We start from the raw sequence: 14,095 nt of genomic DNA on the forward strand, positions 1-14,095 counted from the left end.
CTATTAAAGATATCTGCTTCTACAGTATAACTTTCTGTCCAGCAGTTTAACAGAAAGCTTTTATGGGCAGAAGGAAACACTTATGATTACTTAATCTGCCTTTGTCAGTGCAAAGGTCATGGAATTCTTTACAGTACTTTCATCTTTTTCTCCACTAAATCTCACTAGATACAAATCTGTCTTTCAGAAGGAAGAATGTTCATTCTGTAAAAGCATCAATTGCTGAAGAATTTACTACATTTTTAAGTAATCTCATCCATCGGATGCTTATTTTTAACAGTTATTTGTACTCATTTAGTTTTTAATTTGTTGGCATATTTTATCTCTTTGTTTTAAAGAGCCATGTAATTTCCAGTACAAATTGCTGTGCAGTTTCTTTCTATTCTAGCCTATGGATGGGGAACTTTTCTTAGGAAAACAGTCATCCACAAGAATAAAATACAGTGATAATTTTGGTGCACAGTGGGAACTAGCAGATTGATTTGGTTGTCTAAATGTGGGTATCTGGTGCCATTTGAGATGCCTTGAAGTATCTAATCTGACTTCCAGCTGTCACTCCAGAAGAGCTCAAGTCATATCTTGTGTCATATCTGCCAGTTCCACACAGATATGCTAGGACATCTAAAAATGGCACTAAGCATCTAACTGTGAGCAACTAAATCCAGGCACAGAGAACTGTTCAGCTCATCTTAAAGTAGACATCAACATTTGGTCAACTAAGTAGCTTTGCAGACACCACTGGGAGCTATTCAGTTATGTGAACATAGATGTCTAAGCCTATTTGAGATGCTGTAGTGTATGTCAGACGTATACCAGGACTGACAGATGTTAGACTTATTACAGACCCAGACCTTTCTGGAGTGGCAGTGGGAGGTCATGCAGGGTACTCTAGGGCCTCTGAAAGAGTAGAAGGAGGGATTTGTACAAGTTAAGTGGTGAAAAATTAACCTCTTAATGATATGAGTCTTATTCCTCAATGACTTCAGTGAAAAGTGACAGTGACTCATGTATTGTTAGGTACCTAACTTATGAAGCTTATGAACCTTATGTGTTTGGCTTTGTTTTGAATTCAGTGAGGAAGATGGATACACACCTATCTCTTTCCCAGTCAACAAAATAGTTTTATAGAAGTCACAGAATCACATAGGGCTGGGGATGAAAGGGCCCTCTGGAGATCACCGAATTCAGTACCTATGTCACAGGACAGAGCCTATATGAAGGAGTAGACGCAATAGTACACCTATAAAGTTCCTTCTTTGTTAGTGTGGAAATCCTGGTTCCTTTTCTGACAGGACCAAATATGAGCTTTAGGATGAGGCAGAGGGAATTTTAAAAGAGGTCATTGGAAGAACATTATACCACTCAGTTGCCTAAAAGTGAAGTTTTAATGGGTAAACTGCCAGCCCTGCCCTCATGGATCCCTGGAGCGGTCTGCACTGCTTGTTGCCCCCAGCCCCCATGTTGCTGCTGGCCCTTACAGCACCCTGACCCTGCCCAAGCCTTGTCTGGCAGCCTGGGTGTCAGACACAGAGGTTTGACCTTTGGCTTGGGCTTCTGTTTGATGTTGGGCTCCTATGGATATGCTCTTCCAGGAGGTATTTTTCTACATGTGTGCTGCTTTCTAATTAGAATGATCAGCATGAACAACCAATGGCCTCACTGAGACTGATCTCTGTGATCTTCCACATGCCCAAATCCATTACCTGGGTTGCTATCACATTCTGACTTCCTATCCCAAATATCTTAAAAAGATAAAAAGCTTTTATTACTTTTGTTTCCTTGTTTCTTTTCCATTCACACCTCAACCTTAAGAGAAGAGCACATGTAGCCCAGCGAACATCAGTAAGTCTTCCCTTCATCTGTGTTCCTTTTGTTTTCCCAGTACATACCAAGATCATCCAGAAGGTTGAGTGATGAGTCACATTTAACCCCATGGTGCTATTTGCCCTGTGTCAGAAGCCACAGCACAGCTTCTGAAAGCCGCAACAGTAGAGAACCATTTTACTATTTTGCTTTTCCTTGCTACAGTCCTTGTAAGGTTTGATAACCTTGATAAATTTCACTGGCAATTTGCAAAACACTTGAAATGTATATTTTTCAGGCAGTCCAGATATGCCATGGTTTAAATAATAATGTGTGCTGAATAAATATTGTACTCAAATATACAGTCTGCACACAACAAATAAATGCATTGTGCAGTACACAAAAATTACTGCCTAAGCACTTGTCTTTATTCAAGGCATATTTTAAAATATTTTTACTGCCAAGAAAACTATTAATAATGGAAAGAACATAGATGAAGATAGCGTTAAATTAGTCTAGAAATACATCTCTGACACTAACTCCATTTCTATCCTTCAGTGAGAAATGTAAATTTTCTTTATGAAGTTATGCAGTAGTAAATCTTAGCTTCATTAGTATATATGCAGTTTTCAGTCTTGTGTTTCAATTTGTTTACTGATAAACTTATTTTCAGCCATTTATTTTATGTACTTTTGTTTTAAATTGTGATCATGAATACCACAAATCAATTAAACTTTGTCAAATAAACATAATAACAGTAATGAAATTAACAAACACAAACATACCACACTGCCTTTCGTGACTATTCAAGTTTATCAGATTGTCTGTTCCACAATTATTTTAAATAGTGAAAGAAAAAGTGCATAGAACTCAGGCTCTGTGGCCCTCAAAATGCTTGCCATTTAATGTTTTCTTCTTTTACAGTTAATAAAAACTTTTCAGTGCCATAGTTGCTCCATTGAGCTCAAAGAACATTGCAAAGGACAGAGGAACCATGAGTTCTCTTTTAAAAATAAAGAGAAGTAGACACAGAGTAGCACAGCCTCTGTGTTTACTTCAGATCACTCATCGGACCACTGTCAGAGATACATGTTACCATTTGATGCATCCCTGAATGCTTCTAAAATGAGGTGTTAGATGTTTAAAATATTTGGAATTTGTTCCACAGCTGCTTGCAGCCACAAGGTTAAAGGGAAGTTTTGAGGAGCACAGAGCTGCTGGCAGGGCAGGGCTAAATACTGCCTTCAGTACTTTATAGACAGCATACAGGAATATACATGCATATGCACACTCCCTCTCTCCCTCTCTCAGATTTCAGAAGAAAACCTTCTTCCAGTTATTCTTATTTGATGTATCATGATATATTTATTACGCAGCCCTGAGGGCTTTTAAAATTATGATGTGTCGAGGGATTTTCAATTCCATGGAAGAAGTTCCCACAGTTTTAATTGTGGCAGACAGAGCAGGCTGTCAGCCTAAAGAAGCAAAAGCAATGGAAAGTCGACAGGTTTGACTCAAAGAAAAACAGAGAGGGGAGTGTGAACATGGAAGAAAAATTTTATATGGACCCTCTGAAAACTGGTGAAACTGCAATCTGCAGAATTCTAAAGGTAAGAGAACCATGAGCAACATTGGGAAAATTCTAGGTCTCCCCACAGAAAGATATGGGTTCTGTCCTCCGAGAAAAATTATTATAGCACCCCATATAGTTCTGAAAGAATCCTTAGCTTGGAAAATAATTAAAATTAATAATGTTAAATCTTCTGCATTTTATGAAAGACATTTGATCCTATAAACCACATTGCATCAAGTACATAAAATGACACATCCCTCCTGTCACCATTGTTTTGATGTTTTATTCAAAACTGCATTTTCATCTCTCTTCAACATTTCTATAGCACAGTCTCTGTAGAATCTAAGCATTAAAGCATATGATTTGCTTTATACAAGCATATGATTTATACTGCACTTTTTTAAACAGCATATCATTGCACATTCAGTGACTTTTTTTCTATTTACGAAATCAAAGTAAATACTTATTATTTGTATTATTCCTGTTATTTTAAGGCATAGGATTATTACATACTTAGCACTAAGGTTGTTATGCTTGCCCAGAAGTTAGGCAAGTATATTGCCCAGAAGCTTGGACTAGAACATGTCATAAACCCAAGGGAAGTGCAGTCTGATGAAGCAAAAATGACAAACAAGGCATGGGCAAAATGCCAGAAAGCAGAGGTCAAAATTGAATAAGGGAATGGGATTTCCTTTTCTTTCCAGAATAAAGGAAATGGGCCTAACTTATGAGCAACATAAGTAATGCTCTGAGAGAAAAATATGGGACTACAGGTAAACACTGATTTGATGAAACTGAAAGATAAAAACACAGGGCTTGGTCGCTTCGAGTATGGGTTTGTGAAGCCTGGCAAATAAATCATGCCTCTAGAACTTACTAAACTTTATGAAATGAGAGCCTGGCCACCTAACATAGGCAAATAATTTGAATTTGATTTTTAAAATCACAGTGGTCAGAAGTTAAAGTCCTAGATGGCCTTGCCTGGAAAGAGGTAATTATCATAGCCATCAGAATGAGATTCTGCCCATGTTAAAGCACCAAAGTTAGATAGGTTGTTTTATCCTCAGAGATTTTAAATATCCAACTCAAGGTATTCTATGATATTTTAGGCAGAAGTTTAAGGAAGATTAAAAATACACTATGTATCTCATCAAATTATAGGACATACAGCTTTAGCTGTTGCTTAAGAAAGCTTTCATGGAGAAAGGTACTAAATAAATATTATGAATTTGCCATTATAGTACCAAGTAATCCTTGTTCATCCAAAAATGCCCCCAAGACTCAAGGTGAGGCTGCCCCAGTGCAGAGCAGAGTGGGACAATCCCCTCCCTTGTCTGGCTGGTGATGCTGTGCCTGATGCACCCAGGACAGGGTTGGGGCTCCTGGCTGCCAGGGCACTGCTGACTCACTTTCAATGTCCCATCAATCCAATTCCCCATTTCTCTTTCTGTGGAGCTTCTGTCCAGCCTCTCATCACTCAATTTGTGTGTACAGCCAGGATTACCCAGTCCCAGGTGGAGAATCCGGCACTTGATCTTGCTAAATTTCATACAGCTGGTGATCACCCAGCTCTCAGGTCTATCCAGATCTCCCTGTAAGGCCTCTCTGCCCTCAAGGGAGTCCACAGTTCCTCCTAGTTTAGTATCACTGGCAGACTTAATGTACATTTGATTCCTGTATCCTGACCATTTATAATAATATTAAAGATCGCTGGCCCTGACCTCCAACTTAGAACTCCAAATTGTCAGTTTTATTTGCATTCTGGAGTATTTTCTTCTTTTTTTCTCATTTTCATAGAATGTTCTTGGGGTCTGTATAAAATACTTCAAACTTCCCTCTTACTTTCACTTTTTTTCTCAGATAATAGAAATAAAGCATTTTTATATCTTTATCCATCTTACTTCTGTAATTGCAGAAAAAATAACTGAAAGACTAGAAGTTAATAATATGCAGTTAAAAATTATACTTTTGATGATGATAGGATTAAATTGTAATGATTTAATTTTCAATTAATTTAATGAAAAATAAGTAAGACTTTTCCCTGGAATTACAGAGGTTTGGAAGATGAGAGCCACATGAGAATCTGTTAAGCCTTTTGCACCGATAGGAAGTAGATGGCCAGTGACAAACATACCAAGTGAGCTTGGTACCTAATTGTTAATAGTAGCAGTATTGTTGATAATTACCATAAAGCATAAACTGTAATCTCCAAGTACATTAAAATCTTGTGCATGCATCATGTTAAATTTTAAAGTGAGAGGTCCTGCTTAATTAGATATATATCTGCTGCACTGAGAGAAATAATGCAAAATCCATGGAAACCAAATATTCTTTTAAGAGTAATGTGATATGACATATGCTGAAAGAATATTTTTTCTAGAGATTTTTAATTAAATGGGGAAAAATATTTTAAAAATCAGTTTAATTCCTTTGTCACTTGTGTTCTTAACTTTTAAACAGTTCAGTATTTTCTTTGCTTTGTTTGTAAAATTATAGCCATAGACCTGCAGACATAAAGTATAGCTAATTATTAAAGAAAGGTTTTTTTTAGGTTTTGAAATACTTTTATTGCATTTAAATTCTATAATTCTATTTTTTAATAGAAATTATCATTATCATAACCAGACACCTGCTGTCTGCAGTTAACATTTAGCTTTTCATGCCCACATTTCTAGCTTTTCAGTCACCATTTATTCCCTTATGACTGTTTTGAGAAAGAAAATTACAACATATATTTTTTTTCCCCATAAAATGTTTGTCATGAATCATGACAGTTAAGGAGAACACCATCATTGATTTCATCTAGAACACTCAAGCCACAAAAAAATCAATTTGTGTTAGTTATTTCACTGTGTACCCTAGCAGCCTCAAAAATACTCAGTAAGACTGCAGGTTAGTTTGCTTACACGTCTCGTGTTAGTTAGAAATGCAGCAGAAATTAGTATTCTAATCCTTATAAATTGCAAAACACACTTCCTTCAATGTCTGTCAGCTCCACTGGTCCCTGTAAGTTTGACAAGTTAAATGGCAGATGCTCCTTACTTTGGTCCCTCACTACATTCCCGCAGGATTGAAACAGTCTGACATAACTACATCAAACCTCCTCCTTGTAGTGTCTCATAATGCATACAAAACTCTTCCTTTCCATTTATTATGAATACACAGATATACTGCTGAGGTAGAAATATTTGTTCAAAATATTTCAGAACAAAATTGTTTGTGTTCTCGACAACATTACAAAATAAACTTTATAAGATAAAGATCTCAGTCATAAATTTTTATTGGTACTTTCTTACACATTTTTATTGCACTATAATTTAGATTAAATACTTCACTTGCATACTGGACTATACTAGTGAAATCCTTTTTTATCATGTCTATGGTAATTCTCTATTATAAATGCCTTAAAGCTAGAAATTGTGGTTAGGATACTTGTTACAGAAAGAAAACAAAAATGAACAAAAGTGAGTTCAGCTTCCCTTTTCCTTGAAAGGTGAACTCACAAATTCCAGCATACAAGTATTTTAAAAGACAATAAATCACTTCGATTTATCACAAAATAAAAACATACAGTTAAGAAAAGAATATCAATTTTACCCTTAAATTGCCTGAAGGAAGGGAAGGCCTTAAATCAGATGAGAAAACTTCTGAAAATTGATGAGTACTTTGGCACTTTGGGGCATCTCTGTTCCATGAGGAGCTACAGTCTTGTTGCAAGACATGCTGATAAGACACTACAATATTATCTGCACTGTAAGGAGAAAGTAGTGACATGATAGATCTAATTGAAATCAACACAGTGCAATAAGGAAGTGGTTATTGATATAGTATGTAGGAGTTTCTAATATAAGAAGCCAGTGATGAAAACATGTAATCAATAGAAATAAAGAATGACCAGAGCTCTACAACAAATAAGGATGACATACAGGTAACTGTGATAGTGAACACAAGGCAGGATCATCTGCTAACCAGAGAATAAGGCAGCAGGGGCAAAATAAACTTGACATATGTACTAAATACTGACAAGAGGCAGATCTCTGTCAATGTGAGTTTTATACTAAGAAATAAAACCAGGTTTGGTTCTCAAGCGCATGCAAAGAACAGAAGGTGGCAGCTCCTTTCAGGAACAGGGTTACAAAATACAGTCTTGAGACCAAAACTAAACACCCAGGTCTGCAATCAAAAAAATGGATATTGCAGTAACAAACGAATACAAGAGCTATCATAGTTGAAACACTTCAGGAAAGGTATGCTTGAAAACAGTGAAATAAAAATATTTAAATAGCACAATAAACTGTTAAAAATCCCAACCAACCCATTGTGAAAATATCCAGTCTTGAACAAAGTAAAGAGAACTATTAACTCTATAGTGAACTTTAAGTATGAAAGTATGGATCAGGGAGTTGCAACATCCGAGCTTGAACTCAAACTGTAAAGGCTTAGCATCGGCATATTGGATGAGCAGGGCCATCTCTAGCTCATAACCAAGTAAGAGCTGAATATTTTAAGGTTTTCTCTTGTTCTGAATCAATGAGTGATGGACCGTGTTCTCTCTATCTGGAATACGGGAAAAATATGAAAAATTAAGTATGTTGATAGAAAGCTAAAGATGCAAGCGGACCAGTTGTTGTTTCAAGTAGCTAGAAAAGAGAATCCTAGATATTGGCTTACAAGACCTATTGGAATGCCCTTAAAATAAAGAAACAAGGTAAAAAGTACTGAAAATCATATGAAAAGAATAAAGAATTAATATTTACTACACTTCTTTAATGTATTACATTTTTAAAGACCTGACTAACACAAATACTTCCTATTAAATCTAATCACTCTATTAGTAGCGCAGAAATGGGGCTGTAGAAATAATGTATGGCTTGCCTAAATCATCATAGCAACTTGGAGACAGATCTGGAATTGTATTTTTCGGTTTCAGTGTCTCATGCCTCTCTTCAATCCACTTACTAAATTAGATCTGGAATCTAACTTTCAAGTACAAAATTTGGCAGGGCTGCTTATCTCTCACCATACTGCCTACTCTTGCTGTGATCTCACCAGGACTGACATCCTAATCACGGTCAGGACTTATTAAGTTATTAGGTGGGAGAAACAAAAACATTATTGGAAGAAATAAAAACATTCTCCTGCATGTTTATTTCTCTTCCTTTACATGAAATGTCAGTGTGATGAATCATACCTGCTATTCCTTTTACTGAGTGTTCTTTTGTGTTTACAGATTTGCGTCTGTCCCAGATGCTGACCTCAATGGCACAACTTCAATTCCCTGCATTGAGGGAAAATAGCTTTTAATTGAGATAGAGGAGAATTATAACCGTAAAAAACACAGACAACTAACTTAGGCCTCACCCTTTCCATCTTTTTTGGTGTAAAACAAGAGTTGCCTATAGAAATTTATTTATGAGAAAGAGAAGGTCACTGCCAAAGTGTCATTCAGTCTAGATCTCTGAACACAGAGAGATTCTACACTGATCATCTTCTAAACTAAAGAAAAATGAGGTACCTAGGGAAAAGCTTTTAAATCCCCTAGTAGTAATGTAGAAGAACAAACTTGAAAGCAGATAAGGCAGGAAATAGGAAAATTAACCTAAAATGCATTAAACACATTTATTCTATTTATAATGTAATTGTGTTACTGAGTCATAGCACTTAAAAAGAAGGGATAGCTGCTCCCTGTGGAACAGAGGAAAAGAGCCATTAACATTTGGGACAACATGAAAAATTATAGTAATCCATAAAAAGTCTGCATCTGTCAATTGAGTGATTTTTAATATGAAGCAGAACTAATAATTCCTAGGCTCAGCTTTTGAAGTATTTTGTATATCTCACTTGGAGTTCAGGATTGTTCTGTCAGAAGTAAAATGACAATTCCCTGAAAAATATCCCCCTATGTTTTAATGAGATATTTTCATGAGATATTTCTATGAAGTATTTGAAACCACATTATGGGATAAAATTCAACAGGATCTGCCATTATGAATGGTTCTCCACAGACAACCATTTGCCATCTGGCCTTGGGACTGTAAAATAGAGTACAATTGTTAACAGGAAAAAGGATGAGTTGCTGGGGTTTTTTTTCCTATTATACCATTAATGGAAAAGGAGCAGTTGACAAAGAGCTGATTAGCTGCTTCATGATTTTTCTCACAAACTTTTTAACAATAATTCAAACAATTTTTTTTTCCAAAGTGATCTTTAAGTGCATTGTAATTTACTTTTTTTTTTTTCTGTAGCTTTTCTCTGTTATTTTCTCTCGTAGAAAGCATTTTGTATATCAAATAAGGAGGTTTTACTATTTTAATGTTATATTTGGTTCTATTACTATTAAAATTACACTGTTAGTACTAATACACTACTGCTAAATGAAATGCAAGCTTTTGTCTCTTCACTTATTACTGTTAAATGTTTTTTTCCTAAATCTAAAATAAGGAGAAGACAGATAAGTTTCAGCTACCACAGTCTTCATAGCTGTTTCCTGGAATAATTTTTTTTTTTTTTTAATTTTAGTTTAGTTTATTTTAGTTGATTTTACATCCAATATTGGTGTCATTTGCAGAATGTGAACTTCAGTCTTTAATAATGAAACAAGGTCACTTTCAAACTCTTTTCTTTAGAGACACAAGTGTTGACAGTGCTTCCAATGCTAATCTTTTATATTTCCTTTGATCTGCTTGCTCTACTTTTGTTGTGATTCTGAGCAACTACACTACTGGATGGAAGTTATATTATTTCTTCCATTGCAGAACTGTGTGTTCTGGTCATTATAAAGTTCATCTCACGATTTTTAATAGAAGTGGCATGAAATTTTGAGGTCAACTAATGCATAATCTCAGCAGCAACATTTCTAAAAATTAACTTAAGCTACAAGCATACTGCAGGCTTCAACATAAGACAAAGATTTCAGAAGTAGCTTTAAGAGGTATAGGTCAGGAAATGGACACAGTCTAACATCAGCAGCATGAAATTTGATTAGTCAGATAATAACTTGTTTTAAACCATTCCTAGTATTTCCATATTATTTTCCTCTGCATACTTTGCCAGTATGATCAACTGTTCCATATGTCCATTCATGTTTTATTTGGGCACAACAGGAAATAAATTTTTTTCTTTTTTGTTTTTTTTTCAGTTGAAAATTACCATCACCTTTTGAAACAAGTAATGCAAATATTTGAAACAGCTTAGCTGTTTATCCTTCAGTATCCCACTAGTCTTCATGGAAAAAAAGACACATGGGAAAATGTCAAAGAAATTGATTTGTTTCAGGTGGGAGAATACAGTTGAGGAAGGACCTGAATCATCTTCAGTGACCTAGAAGATGATTACAGACAAGATGCACTCATCTTTTGAAGTGCAAAGCAAAGGAGAATAATTAGTATACACAAACTGTAGGAACAAGAGTTCTTAGCACAAAGAGGGAAAAAAGACCTTCAGAGGAATGCTAACTAAATGAAGAAGCAGGTTGCCCAGAAGGACTGTGAAATCTCCATTCATACAGATTTTCAATGTTCACATGGACATGACCTCTTACAAGCTAATCTTTCAGCAGTGAGTTGGACCAGATGGCTTCTTGACATCCTGACCAAAACAAGGTACTCTGTATTACAGTTTTCCTTTGATTTAAATCTTGCTGCTCCCCTGCACCAAAGTACTGAGTTAATCTTAATGAATCCTTAAATGAGAAGAATGAAAAAATGAAAGCTTATTTAGCCCTAAATGGGAAGAAGAGATATGAAAATCCTGATGATTGTATGAGTTTCCCAGTAAATATTATTTATTTATTTACTAATGAAAAAACAACAGATTTCTATTACCTCAACAGTGCAAGGTCCTGTGAATTGACTGGATTTGTATTGAATTGAGGTTTTTTGTTTGTTTGCTTAACTGGCATAACAATGAACTAGTAACAGGAAACCATTATTTAAATTAGTTTGAGTTAAACTTTAATTAAACCTGTAGGGAGCAGCTATGTTCAGTTAATTGAATTGCTTGTGACTTTAGAATAAATTTCGTGGAGTGGAATAATGCAAACGTGAAATGATGCCACAGATTGCAAATTATAAATAGAAATTTTGGTGGTGAGTTATGAGTGTGACCTTATACTGCAGTCAAAACAGGAAGATAGGAAAGAAAACAGCTCTGAGTAACATGGAACCAAGGAGCATGTAAGCAGACTTCACTGAGAAAAATATATAAAAATAAACCTAAGCAGATACTAGATAGACAGGGATGAAGAGGAAGATATTACACCAAAATTTTAAGCTTCTCAACAAAAATGAGAATGAAAAAATGGATTAGGACACATCTGTCTTTGAAGAATGAATGTTTCTCATTTAAATTACAAAAAAAAAAAAAAAAAAATTACAGGAATAAATTTTTATGAAATAACTTGCACAATGCCAAAGTCTTATCTGTTCTTTCAGTTAGTGATTAAATTATGTGCTAAAATATTTTTTTCTCTCTCTTTTTCTTCTCTAATGTGGCTGTGAGTGTTTTCATCATCTACATATCTGTCTAATCCTTTTATCCATCCAACTCTTGTCTCAAGGATATACTGTGGCAATGAAAACTACAGGTTAATTATGTATTGTGCAAAGATGTATTCTCTTTAATCACCTTCAAATTTGTTGCTTTTCAATTTCATTCAGTGTCTCTTTGCTCCTGTATTACAAACTTCTGCACATTTCCTTTCACTAATAACTGTTATTAAGATGTTTCATTATTGAATGTTTTAAATGTATTATCATCTCTATAACATGATCTTTTTCAGAACATTTGAATAAATGTTATTCTTATGTCACCCTCAATAACCCTTATGCCTTTTATGATTTGAATGTGTGGGGAGGTTTCTGTTATAATCTGCCTGCTCAGTTCTTTCCAGTGTAAAATTTTATTTCATTTAGAAATTATACTGGGTTTAGTACTATTTCCTTGTTAGAAAAAGATTAAGCCATTTATTTCATAATAGTAAAATGTTTAGTTATCTAATTATAAACTGATTTTAATTTCTATATTGCTCACTAAAATGGATTTGCTTGAGGACATGAAGAAATTCTATATTTTTACACTGACTGTTAATATGTCATTGAATATATCCAATGATAATTTTTGCAAGCCCAGTCATGTATCTTGATGTACAGTTCATGTCTAAGCGAAATGTTTTTTAATGCAATTAAAAAGATGTAAAATATTATCATTAAGATATGGATTTACAATGGAACTAGACTTAAAAGCCATAATTTTCCCTGTTATGTTGTGCCTGCTTCAGTTTTGAGATTCAGTCTCCTAAGAAAAATAAAGGGCAAATCCAATTTGGCATATATATAATTTCTTCTCAAGCCAACAGATGTGTCATTCAACTCAACATCTGCTTGGCTTTTACTTCTAGTGAGAGCTCATGTATGAATTTATAATTTATTTTAATGATCAAAGAACAGGTTGAAATTCGCTCAAAAACTAAACTAAACTGAAGTTTTCCTGTAAGAAATATTATGAAACCTACTTGGCTTTTAAATAAAAGATATTATTGGAGTAAACAAACAAAAATAAAGGGTATTTGGACATTGGATAAAAAGAAGCGAAATGTCTGAGGCAGTTATATTAATAAGCTGCACTAACCAAGGAATTGGGAGTTTGCTTTAAATGTCAGCTGTAATATGTAGGTCCACCATGATGGAGACAGAACATTAAACATATAAAACACACGTAATTAATACAGGAAGTTGTAAGTGAAAGACAGCTGCAGCTAAAATAATGTGTGACCACACTTGGATAAATTCAAGCACATTTATGTGAGATGCTTCTAATATTTATATTGCTATTTTCAGGTCAGATAGTATCCATCAGACAAATCACCAGGATCAATTTATGCTCCAAAACACACAGAGAGTATGAATCAAATAGAAAACTGGTATATAAAATTCATACTACATATTATACATGCATATTATTCCATGAACCTCTTCTAAGGTATTTTTTCCTGAAATATAGGGAATAAGGAAAAGACCCAGTTAACTGTCCTTTTGTCCTAAGAACCAATTAAAATATTGGCCTAGTTCCAAATATGTGAAATTTATAACATCTATCTATTAAGGAGTAAGATCTCAAGTCGAGTTTCAAATTCTTTTTCTGACTCTCCATGTCATAGGTGTCTATGACTGAACTAGTTAACCTAGCCTCATTTTCTAATCCCTGGAGATCAGAGGCCTCCAGTGAGCAATTCTTTTCATAATGTAGTTTAGGTGTTTAACATAGGTCAGTTGAAGCATGTTTTAGAGACAACTCATCCTTCTGACTTTGAAAAGTAGCCCAAAATGAATAGCTTCTATGATTATTATTTCATTTTCTAACACTTAGAGTAATATTTAATGAATCCTAGCCTACATATCTTCCTGTACATACATAAAGAGGTACCTGAAACTTGACAGCAACTACCTCCTCAGCATTCACAGTTAAGCTACTCCAGAGTTTACAAACTTCAGTTCCTTTAAAGCAGCTAAAATAATATGTATTGAAACAATGAATGTAGGTGATACTAATAGTCAAAAAATGGATGCAGAAAACAGTGATGTATGTTTTTGTACATCATCGTAGATTTCAAGGCAACTTCAAGACAAAATGATTTGACAATAAGCCTCAGATTTGTTTTGAAAAGAAAGACATTTGACCAAAGAGGACGGAATCTAGACCACATAAAACTGCTACTTGAAT

The 14,095-nt window shown here is 34.7% G+C and overlaps 2 long non-coding RNA genes across 2 annotated transcripts in view; one reads left to right on the forward strand and one right to left on the reverse strand.

Moving 5' to 3' along the window:
- The window catches only part of LOC116439846, a 44,741-nt gene that overhangs the window by 15,637 nt on the left and 15,009 nt on the right, over positions 1 to 14,095 (reverse strand). The window lies entirely within an intron of this gene.
- Positions 3,017 to 12,192, forward strand: LOC116439845. The gene is made up of 2 exons (XR_004238323.1): positions 3,017 to 3,413; positions 10,515 to 12,192. It is a non-coding gene; the product is annotated as an uncharacterized LOC116439845 (long non-coding RNA).

Source organism: Corvus moneduloides, chromosome 2 (assembly GCF_009650955.1).
Source record: "Corvus moneduloides isolate bCorMon1 chromosome 2, bCorMon1.pri, whole genome shotgun sequence".
NCBI classification, from domain to species: Eukaryota; Metazoa; Chordata; class Aves; order Passeriformes; family Corvidae; genus Corvus; species Corvus moneduloides.